A 12,258-nucleotide genomic window follows, 5' to 3' on the forward strand; every position below is an offset into this window, starting at 1 on the left:
GCCTGGATGAGTGCAGCTCCAAGAACACTCAAGAAGCTGGACACCATTCAGGACAAAGCAGACTGCTTGATTGGCACTTCATCCAGAAACATTCATTCCCTCCACCACCGACGCACAGTGGCAGCAATGTTTACCATCTACAACATACTCTGCAGGAACTCACCAAGGCTCCTTAGAAAGTACCTTCAAAACCTACAACCATCTAGAAGGACAAGGACAGCAGATGCATGGGAACACCACCACCTGGAAGTTCTCCTCCAAGCCACTCACCATCCTGACTTGGAAATATATCACCATTCCTCTACTATTGCTGGGCCAAAATCCTGGAACTCCCTTCCTAACAGCACTGTGGGTGTACCTATAACACATGGACTGCAGTGGTTCAAGAAGGCAGCTCACTGCCCCCTTCTCAAGGGCAACTAGGGATGGGCAATAAATGCTGGCCCAGCCAGCGACGCCCACATCCCATGAATAAGTTTTTAAAAAATAATCTCACCCCCCCCGCCCCCCCCCACCAGAACTTGTCTAAACCATGATATTATTTTCAGGTAGTTATTAAAAAAGGTGTGCAGGAACCCCCTGGATAATTCTAAAAACTGGCTCAACACTCTATACAGCAACAACTCTGAATGTTGTGCAACTACGCCTTCCCAGGAGTCTCATTCTTCTTCACTTCGGAATCAGGTGGGATTCTGACTCTGAATTTACATGGCAACAGGAGCTCTTGTGTAAAATGGAAACGATTTTGCATAATACCAAAGTTGTAGTACAAACTACAAATTAGTAGTACCAATTAAATATAGAAGCATTTTGAAAGAATACAGGTTTTGGGTGGAAAATGGATTTACCCTTTGCAACAAAGAGGAATCTGCTACAAATACTTATGCCTCAAGTGTACAGTCCCCAGAAATATACCAGCCACAATGGTTCACAAACATGTGGGCTTCATGATTCCTGAAGTCTGAACAAAAAAGGAGTCCTCAGACTGCATTTGCCGGTAGTGAGACCTTCTCAGCAATATTCCCAGAGTCGCCTGCTAATTGATCATTTCTTAGCTCATCATCCAATTAAAGTTGGCAGGCAGGATTTGGATGCTGCTGGGAGAAGTGGGCACTGCTGAGGCAGGAATGAAATCTCAAGGGTGCCTGAACATGGAGATGCCCCCAGAGGGGTTAAATTAAATTCATAAACTAAAAGGTCCAGGCTGGAAGGCTCCTCAGATTGGCAGGGAAATCCTCCATATTGCTCATTGGGATTGCTGAGGTGGTGGCCTTCTCTACCTAAGTTCCCCTCTTTGGGATTTGGAGCCCCCAACCCTGATGTTCCCCAGACTGGGACAGGGAGGCCACCTCCATTAAGCAAGTGGCTTCCTCACCTGGTGACAGGAGGCCACTTCTCCATCCAAGTAAAATTGCCAGTGGGCGTGAAAAATCACCCTTATTAGGGGCCTTGATTATTTAAATCGGTTGCCCAACTCTGTTTGGGGAGCCAGCGATCCACATGCCAGCCCACCCTGAAAAAACTTCCCTGGCATCAGGAATATGTCAAGGAGCCATCCTGACACACTCTCCGCTAATTTCCCAGTTGTTCCGCCTCCCAGTTCAGTTCCCCAGGGCCAGGAAAATCCAGCCCATAGTCTTTGATTGCTGTATTGAAATGCAATGCCTGATCAATGACCCAGAATTGTTGAAACTAATTTCCTATCGATGTGTAAGAGGTAATGAAGGAAGTCAACCAATTAAAAGAACAGAATTCAATGTCATACATTATGAACGAAGCAGCAAAAGTATTGGACATGAAGCCTTCACAATGACTGAAAGATATTTTTGTAACAGCTTTTAATGTTTTTTATGTTTAGCTTCATTACTTCCTTCAAATGAAGATGAGATTGTGAGATTTATGAGGCATTGCAACTGCAAGCAGAGTCCATAGAAGAATATACCTTATAGAAGGGGTTGTATTTGAAATGATTTAAAACATGGAAGTTTAAAACTCCATTGGGTGTTTATATCCCATTTAATTTACTGGTTGCTTCCAGTACCAAGTAGACCATCATAGACAAATCACTTGTGGTACTGGTGAAAGCACCAATGCTCCTGTAGCTTTCTAGAGTGTCTCCAGCTACTAGGAACTACAGAAAATATACAGAGCTGCTGCCAGTGACAAACAATCAAGTCAAACAATCTGGGCAAGGGCATGAGCAGAGTACAGGCCATCAATGTATCTTTGTTATGCTGGCCTGAAGGTGCCTTCTCCTCAACATCAGGAAAAGTCTCAGCTAGATTGCCAAAGTAACTTTGCACTAACCATACACACATGGGAGAGTTGCATATTGCAACTGCTTAAAGTCACATTTGCAACTTTTAAACAACAGCTCACGCAGATATACTTTTTAAACAACAGCTTGCACATATACTTCATCAATGTGAAGTTGTCAACTGTTGTGAACCTGCCTCACTTTATAAATAGGGCAGATTTATCAGCAAAGCAAAAGGATATCTAACAAAACTATTGTAAGTGGGGCATGAGGTTGCCTTGTGAGCATTGGTTAAGCTCTAAAGGGCTTTTATTTCCAGTGTTGAGAATAGGCTTTGGATTGCACTTTCAACTCAGAACACGATTGCAATAACTATCCTTCTACAGAAATGAACTGTGGAAGGAAGTGTAGTTAAGTGTTGACAAGTAATATAGCATATACCAGTAGTATGTAAATTGGCTGTTTTGATTTAGACATAACAAATTTGTAATCTTATCTTTGTTCAACAGAGAATGGAAGGCAAAAGCTAATTGCTTCAGTGCAAGGTTAAGGAGGGAAAAATAATTGAAGTAAAGTGAGGTCAGGCACACTGGCAAGGAACAGCACTCACAAAGGATGTTAGTCAGGAAGCCACAGGCCAGCAGCTTCTGATTTTCTATCATACCTCACCAATAAGTGCCTCAATGGGGAATCCGCCTTGCAGTGTCAACCCAGGGTGTTATCATATGCCATGAACCTGTCTTCAAAATATCATCAAAAACAACATTCAATGAGCCCTAAAAGGAGTTGTCTCAGTTGAAATATGGGCTTCAATATTAAATTCCCATGACAAGCAGGAGAGGGTCAGGGTGAGAGGCTAAAAATTAAAAACCGTGGAACATGTCCCTAAACAAACACACATGCACATTTGGTGGTGGAGTGGTAATGTTACTGGACTAGTAATCCAGAGGCCCAGGCTAAAGTTCTGGGTACACGGATGCAAATCCCACCACCGCAGCTGGTGGAATTTAAATTCTGTTAATAAAATCTGGAATTAAAAGCTAGTCTCAGTAATTGTGACCATGAAAATATCATCACTGTCCTTTAGGAAAGGAAATTGCCACCTTTCCCTGGACTGACCTACATGTGACTCCGGATCTACAGCAATGTGGTTGATTTTTAACAGCCCTCTGAAGTGGCCTAGCAAGCCATTCAGCTGAAGGGCAATTAGGGATGGGCAACAAGTGCTTGTCTTGACAATGATGCCAACATCCCATGAAAGAATAAATTTTAAAAAATCTTTGGCCACTTTTTATTCTGTTGGGTCGTGCGCTGACCACACCTCATTAACATATTTAAATCAGGTTTCCACAGTGCACCCTGGAACCAGCTGGAAAACAAAAGAAAGAAGTAACACTATAAGGGGGTCCTGCCATGAAATCTGGCAGGACCTCTGTGACCCCAGGTTTTCCAGATTCCCCCCACATGACCATATTCTTTCTCAACATACCCATAAATGTCAGGCTCATAAAGACTATCATTGAGCCAACTAGAAGAGAAAAAAAAGCCCCTCAAAAAAAATTAATTAATATCAACCAATGGTCTAAATTTCTGACTCTTAAACATTACATAAAAGGGTAAATAATTTAAATGGTATTTGTAACTACTTTTCAAATTAAGATTTCATTACAAATGTAAATAAAACAATTTGTGCATAACATAGCAACAATGGGCAAGGTCAGTTGGAAATTTGGAAGATAAAAGCAAAATACTGCGGATGTTGGAAACTGGAAATACAAACAGAAAATGCTGGAAAACTCAGTAACACTGGCAGGATCTATGGAGAGAGAAACAGAGGCAAGACCTCAAGTCTGGATGACTCTTCTTCAGAGCTGAGCTCAGGAAGGATTTGATAAAGATGTCATGGACACAAGACAAAGCAAGTGTTAATGGAAGCATTAAAGACTAAAGAAGGTGCTACTAGCAGTATAAAGGTAGGATAGCAGAATGTGTTAAAAGCAGAACAAGGGTCAGTGCTCTGTGAAAGCAAAATATAAAAACAAGTTACAGATGGTCCTGTGTGGAGAGAGAATTGGGAATTTAAAAAAAATCAAAATGGAGGACAGAGTTCATGGTCTGAAGTTGTTGAGCCCAATATTAAGTCCAGAAGGCTATAAAATATCTAATCAGAAGATAAGGTGCTGTTTCTCCAGTTTGCATTGTGCTTCACTGGAACATTGCAACAGGTCAAGGATGGGAATGTAGGCATGAGAACAAGATGGTGTGTTGAAATGGCAAGCAACAGGAAAGTCAGAGTCATGCTTGCAGACTGAATGAAGGTGTTCCCTAAAGCAGTCACCCAGTCTGTGTTTAGTCATCAATTCAGAGGAGACTGCATTGTGTGCAATGAATGCAGTAGGCTAAACTGAATGAGGTGCAAGTGAATCACTGCTTCACCTGAAGGATGTGTTTGGGGCTTTGGATGGTGAGGAGGAAATGGAGGAAGTGTAACACCTTCTGCGATTGCATGGGAAAGTGCCGTGGGGAGGGGACAAGGTGTTGGGATAATAGAGAAGTGGACCAGGGTGTCATGGAAGGAACAGTCCCTATGGAATGCTGACAAGGGAGGTGAAGGGAAGATGTGCTTGGCATCATGCTGGAGTTGGCGGAGGAAGATCCTTTGAATGCAGAGGCTGGTGGGGTGAAAAGTGAGGACAAGGGGAACCCTGTCATGGTTCTGGGAGGGAGAGGAAGGTGTGTGTGCAGAGGCGTGGGAGATGGATCAGATGTGGTTGAGGGTCCTGTCAACTACAGTTGGAGCCTCGGCTCAGGAAAAAAGAAGACATGTCAGAAGAGTTGTTTTGAATGGTGGCTTCATTGGAACAGATGCAACGGAGGCGAAGGAACTGAGAGAATGGGATGGAGTCCTTACAGGAAGCGGGGTGTGAGAAGCTGTAGTCAAGGTAGCTGTGGGAGTCGGTGGGCTTGTAATGAACAATGGTGGACAGCCTTTCACCAGAAATGGAGATAGAGAAGTCACAGAAGGGAAGAGAAGTGTTGAAGAAGGACTCTGTGAACGTGAGAGAGGGGTGGAAATTGGAGGCAAAACTCGGTACATTTTTCCAGGTCCAGGCAAGAGCATGAAGAGGCATTGATACAGTCATCAATGTTCCATAAAAAAGGAGTTGTGGCAGGAGGCCCAAGTAGGACTGGAACAAGGAATGTTCCACATGTGCCAGAAGAAGACAGGCATAACTGGGACCCATGCAGGTACCCATAGCCACACCTTTTATTTGGAGGAAGTGAGGCAATTTATGGAAGAAATTGTTCAGTGGAAGAACAAGTTCAGCCAGGCAGAGGAGTAGTGATGAATGCTGATTGTTTGAGCCTCTGTTCAAGGAAGAAGCAGAAAGCTCTCAGGCCACCCTGGTGGGGGATGGAAGTTTAGAAGGATTGGATGTCCATAGTGAAGAGGAGGCGGTTAGGGCCAGGAAACTGGAAATTGTTGATATGACATAGGGTGTCAGAAGAATCACACATGTGGGTGGGAAGAGAATGGACAAGGGGAGAAAGAATGGAGTCAAGATAGGAAGAAATGAGTTCAGTGGGGCAGGAACAAGCTGAAACCATGGGTCTACCAGGACAGTCCTGTTTGCGGATTTTGGGAAGGAGGTAGAAGCAGCCTGTGTGGGATTGGGAGATTATGAGGTTGGAAGCTGTGGAGGGAAGATCTCCAGAAGAGATGAGGACAGTGACAGTCCTGGAAACAATGGCTTGATGTTTGGTGGTGGGATCATGGTCCGGGGGAGGTAGGAAGAAGTGTTTAAGAGTTGGCTCTCAGGCTCTGCAAGGTAGCAGTCAGTACACCAAACAACAACAGCGCCACCCTAGTCAGCAGATAACAAGGTCAGGGTTGGACTTGAGAGAACAGAATACAGCAAGTTCAGAAGGAGACTGGTTGGATTGCCCCACAGGATCATCTGTAACTTGTTCTTATGTTTTGCTTTCACAGAGCGGAAGCCCTTGTTCTGCTATTAACACATTCTGCTATTTAGCTTTATGCCACCATTGGCACCTTCTTTAGTCTTTAACACTACCATTACCAGTCCCTTTGTCTTGTGTCCATGACAACTTCATCAAATCTCTCCTGAGTTTCCATCTATCCCTGATGTTCGATTTTGCTCCGAGTTCTGTCCAATTTCTACCTCTCTTCAGTTCTGAAGAAGTCATACAGATTCGAAACTTCAACTATATTTCTCTCTCCACAGATGCTACCAGGCCTGCTGATTTTTTTCCCAGCATTTTTTGTTTTTATTTCAGAAAGGCTGAAGATCTTTTAGTCAACATGTATTCATAAATCTAAAACAAAAACAGAATTACCTGGAAAAACTCAGCAGGTCTGGCAGCATCAGCGGAGAAGAAAAGAGTTGACGTTTCGAGTCCTCATGACCCTTCAGCAGAACTAGGTGAATCCAAGGAAGGGGTGAAATATAAGCTGGTTTAAGGTGTGTGTGTGTGTGTGTGTGTGTGTGGGGTGGGGGGGTGGGTTGGGTGGGGGGAGAGAAGTGGAGGGGGGGGTGGTGTTTAAGGTGTGTGTGGGGGGGGTTGGGTGGGGGGAGAGAAGTGGAGGGGGGTGGTGTGGTACAAACAACCACACCACCCCCCCCTCCACTTCTCTCCCCCCACACACACACACCTTAAACCAGCTTATATTTCACCTCTTCCTTGGATTCACCTAGTTCTGTTGAAGGGTCATGAGGACTCGAAACGTCAACTCTTTTCTTCTCCGCCGATGCTGCCAGACCTGCTGAGTTTTTCCAGGTAATTCTGTTTTTGTTTTGGATTTCCAGCAACCGCGGTTTTTTGTTTCTATTCATAAATCTAGCTTAACTTAAATAGCTCTGTTCTTGTGATCTTAAGGCACAAATTCCTTAGAACCTGAAATAAGTCAATCCATGAGAAACCACATAATAAGCAAAGGTGGGATATGACACAGCATTCTGAAGCTGATTTAAGTGAAACAGATAATTTCCTCCACATCACCATTCCAGAGTGGGGTGCAGCATTTACTGATCTTGGGCCAGAAAAGGCAACACAAGATCATTCACGTTCTTTCACCTAGAAAGAAAATCTCAGCAATTTACACCATGCCTGAAGTGAAGACTATGATAGAAGCTTTCACCCCAAAAGAAATGGCAGGGTCAAAAATACCTGTAATATCTGTCCAATCGTCTTGCTTCATAATGGTGCCTGAAAATTACCCCCTTCAGTAATCAATTAGCTCGTATGAAAAAGAAAATGTTTGCACGAATGATTTTAATTTGGCTCCTACGTACAGCCAATTTGATTATTAAATCAATCCAAGTCTAGCCCAAATATAACATTGAAGAATGAAGGCCATTAATGAACCTCAGGACAGCACAACATTCTGATCAATGCTTGGTGAAAGCTTTGGATATTACAAAATGCAAATTCTATTGCAATTTTACTCTTTCAGGCCCTCTAATTATATTGTACCTGGCAAACCATCAGTTTGCTGGGATTTTGTGATAGGCTCTAAATCAACAGTTGCGCCAAATGCGATATGAGGAACATTCTGTAAGGAGTGAGATAATTGTCTGATCGTGAAACACCCACAGTCACTGTCACATGCTTCATTAAAGCTAGTTATAAAATGGTATGAAGACATGATACAGAACATGTCACACCACAGGAGCCGGATTATCATATAGGGACAGGAGAACAAAAGGTGAGCCTTCCTCTGAACCCATTCCCCCATATTTATATCTCAGAGGCATTGGCAGGGAGAGGTTGAATTTTGTGAGCTGCTATACTATGTGCGAGGAGTGCAGAACGAGTGTGGATGCAGAGGTGGGTCGCTTAGAAGACCCGCCTTAGTTCTCGAAAACAGTAACTCAGCTCCCAACATCGTTGTCATGCTCCCAAACTTCAGCACTCACCCTCAAATCTCCATGCCACTGGCAGGCCCCTCATAACCCTATTCCCTCTCCTTGACCCATCATTCTCCCCATGCCCCCTCCATGACCCTTCATACCCCCATGCCCACTATACACCCCATTATACCCTAGTATCCTCCATAGCCACTCACACGGTATCCAATATGGACAGATCTTAGGATGGTATTGAAAAGGACATAAAAAATGTTTGTAACAATCTAATAGAGTCGATGTTCAAACACACTTAATACTGAAAATATTGTGCATAAATAAAAGCTGTTCAAAAAATTTAAATCCCTTCCAGTTGTCAAGCTGTTGTAAAAACAAATTACTTATTCACTTACTACAAAGACAGATAATCCTTTAACAACCATCAAAGTGTGAACACAGCCCTACTGAAATGGAAAAAAATGACTTTTTTTCCTAAGCCACACAAGATGTCCTGTCAATCAAAGCAGTCCATGAGCAAGTGGCTGCTTTATTTTCTCTAAGTGAAGGGTGTTTTTCCGCAATTTAAAAGGGTGCTGGGCTTTTAAATCACTTAATCTACTACACTAGAGATCCCAATCAGCATTTTCTTCAGTTTTGAAAGCATAAGAGCACTTTTCCCATGGGAAAAGTACTCCATTGCATCTCAATACTTGAACATCACTGGCCAATGTAATGGCCAATGGATCTTTTCAGAAAAGAGTCCAATAATGAATCACTGCAGTTAAAACACATTACAATACAGCATCTAATCATGACATTTAAGGTTTTTGATTTGTCAGAATGTTCCTAAGTCCTCAACAGGTTTCTCCCAGTGGTCACAAACTCTCCAGGGAGAAATTTCTCCCCGATTGGGGGGGCTGAGCGGGAGCAGGTGCACAGTCGATTGCCACCCGTGATTGGCTGCATGCCACCATTTTATGTGGGCGGGCCAATTAATGCCAGCCCAGCATGACGCGCAGCTGGAAGCGCTTAGCGCTCCCTGTGTGGGTGGGGGAGGAGGCTTAGTCGGGGCCTGCGTGCAAAACCTCAGGGAGATTAGTTTGATTTTGAAAAATTTAAATAAAGAGAAAAAAAATTCTAAGATGCCCCCTCATGTGACAGTGTCACATGAGCTGGGGCATGTCAATGAATTTTAATTAAAAATTTTATTCAATTGATAAACGCTTTATGAAACCTCATCCTGCCCACGGATGAGGTTTCATGGTAAATGCGAAGGCTGCTTGAGCCCATAAGGTTGGACGGGCAGCCCTATTAATGGATTGAAGTGGGTTTTAAATGGCCTTAATAGGCCTTTGACAGTTCGGCGGATGCACAGCCGACTCTGGTGTGTACCGCTAAAATGCAGATCAGAATGATGCGTAGTGACGTTGGGACACATGCCGACATCACCGCATGGCATTTTACACATCAATGGGCCCCTGCTCACCGACCAGAAGATTCAGGCCTCCAATGAGATATTTTTTGAGGGCTTCCAAAACCTGCACCAGCACATGAAAATAGCGGGGGAGGAGTTAATTTGAATTTCCCAAAGGGCTCAACCTAGTGATCCAGACTTCAGAAGAGGTGTGTGTAGGGTCACAACCCATGGCCTTCCCAGTTTGCAAAAAGGACACAATAAAATATTTCAGGGCTGTGACAGAGAGGAAATTCATTTTTGTAGTCAAAAACCTCAGAATTTTCAGCTCAAATCCCACCTCCTTCGGGTGACAACAATTTGGCCACATGTCTTTTTATAATATAAATATTACATTATTCAGTTGTGCCTGCAACTGCAGAACTATCTAACTAGATGGAACTCCATAAGCTCCAGAGGCTGCAAATTGGATAGCTTTACTTATAATGTCACAAAGTTGCTCCGGGGGAAATTCTCTTTGACCTGATTTTCCAAGGTCAATGCTATTTGAGATCCACAAGTATCAATAATTAAAGGAACTTGTAATCATCATAAATTCAGTTAAATATTTCTAAAATTGGCAACTATGCCTTCAACGCGCGATTTTTTTTTTACATATACCACTTTACACTATAGAGTTCAGTGTTTCTAGAATGTGTACAGAGGGCCAAAGGGCATAGAAGTGCCATAGCTTGGCATGGGGCCGGAGAGGACATGGGATAGGTAGAAGGGCATAACTTGGCAGAAGGGATCATAGGGGGTGAGTGGAAAGGAAGAGCTTGGTTGGCATGGGGAACATGAGAGTTCAGAGTGGGTGGATGGGGACCGTAACTTGGCATGGGGGCATGAGGAGGACCTTTTGATCTTACTGTTTAAAAAGTCTCCTCATGCAGACTAGAGCTCATGACTCCTCTGAGGGGCCATAAACCACAACTCTTTAAAAACCTGACCTGGCTCCATGAAAATTGTGGAGGAGCAGGAGATACCTATCTCCACAATGGAGCTGGCCAGGTCAGGAATACTGGATGTTGGCTTTTGACAGGAAGCAGTCTGCAACCTTTAAAAGGCACTCGCAAAAATTGCACAGTCCAGGAATGGGGTCAGGAATCCCAGAATCAGGCCAAACCACCATTTTTTAAGGGCTCCCAAGTCAATTTGACTTGGTGAAAATCCAAGCCACTGTTCTGAGGTAGATTGCTGGTTGAGACAGGCAGGAAATCAGCCAGACCCATAAACAGCCTGATATATTTTAGAACCTAGTGGGGATAGAGAGGAGCCTCACATAGGCTGGCAGTGGGTAGAGCTACTTTGCGGACCTAGGAAGAGCACTCCATTTAAGTGGTACCTAAGATCTGCTATTTAAGTTACGCACTGCCAGTACAATGGGAAGAGGATTCATGGTGCATGATGTTGCCCACTTAACCCTCAAAATTGCACTGTGGTCCTATTATACATCATAGCCTCCAATATGCACATTACAAGTGGTTCCCGCATAAAATAGGTGGGCACTCTGACTGCCCATCTCAGAACCCAAGAGCCAGAGTAACAGTGTAAATGGGGCGACAAGCGATCCAATGTCATTTTCAGTTTGCTACTACCCTATTTACACCAGACAGGGGTACTGAACAAAAGGCCCATTAATTCCACACTGTAGGCAGATAGCTGTGAGCTTTCAGTTGGGTTATGTGAGACATCACTTTTTAAACTTCTCTGGAATAAGGGTCTCAATTAGAAAATCAAGGATCTGGTAGATTTGGTCTTCTGCAAGTGAATTGTAATTAATGGCCAGAATTTTTCCATTGGCGATTTGGGGGGCAGGGCCCGCTCACCGATGGGAAAATGATGCGGGATGATGTTGGGAGGAACCTCTGACGTCATCCCGGTCCAGTTAAATATTTAGGAAGGTGGGCAGACAACAAAATCAGCTGTCCGCCCGCCAACCTGTCAATGGCCAATTGAAGCCATTGACAGGATAATTTAAGGTAATTAAAGGCCCTTCCCATCCAACCTTAAGGCTGGTGGGCAGGCCAGGAGCCCCAGCAGGAAGGAGAAAAAACATGAAACCTCATCCACTGACGGGATGAGGTTTCATCTCTGTTTAAAAAATCTTTAATAAAGTTTATGTAATATTTATTAACATGTCCCATCGCGTGTGACATTGTCACATGAGGGGGACATGTTAATATTTTTTTACTTTGCTATTTTTGACATTTTTTAATCTTTCACTGATCTCCCTGAGACAGCACTTAGTCTCAGGGAGCAGTGCGCTCTTTTGCGCGCATGTGTGAAAGAGCGCACTTTGACAGCTGGGGAATCCCTCCTACCCGGTACAGGTCGGGCAGCCCACTGGGCGGGCCTTAATTGGCCAGCCCACTCAAAATGGCAGCAACACCCGCTTCAACAGTAGAGTTCGGCTGCCCACCCGCTGCTGAGCCGGTGGGGCCCGCCTGCCCATCGAGGGCTAAATTCTGCCCAATATGTTTGTTTTACGATAGGTGCAGAAAAAACAACAAACTGAACACCTGACATTTCCCATTTAGCACAGCAAAAGACTGAAAGATATATTAAAAGCAAAGTTATTAAAGCATTGTGCGTCATTGGTGTAAACATTGCCATGATTTATTGCTGGCTTGTCATGAGCTTCATATTGATTCTGAGAGTGCCATATTATTGAATGTTTC

General features: G+C 43.8%; 1 protein-coding gene across 7 annotated transcripts in view; it reads right to left on the reverse strand.

Moving 5' to 3' along the window:
* LOC121281557 (SH3 domain and tetratricopeptide repeat-containing protein 2-like) overlaps nucleotides 1-12,258 on the reverse strand; it is a 103,481-nt gene that overhangs the window by 48,073 nt on the left and 43,150 nt on the right. The window lies entirely within an intron of this gene.

This window comes from Carcharodon carcharias, chromosome 8 (assembly GCF_017639515.1).
Source record: "Carcharodon carcharias isolate sCarCar2 chromosome 8, sCarCar2.pri, whole genome shotgun sequence".
NCBI classification, from domain to species: domain Eukaryota; kingdom Metazoa; phylum Chordata; class Chondrichthyes; order Lamniformes; family Lamnidae; genus Carcharodon; species Carcharodon carcharias.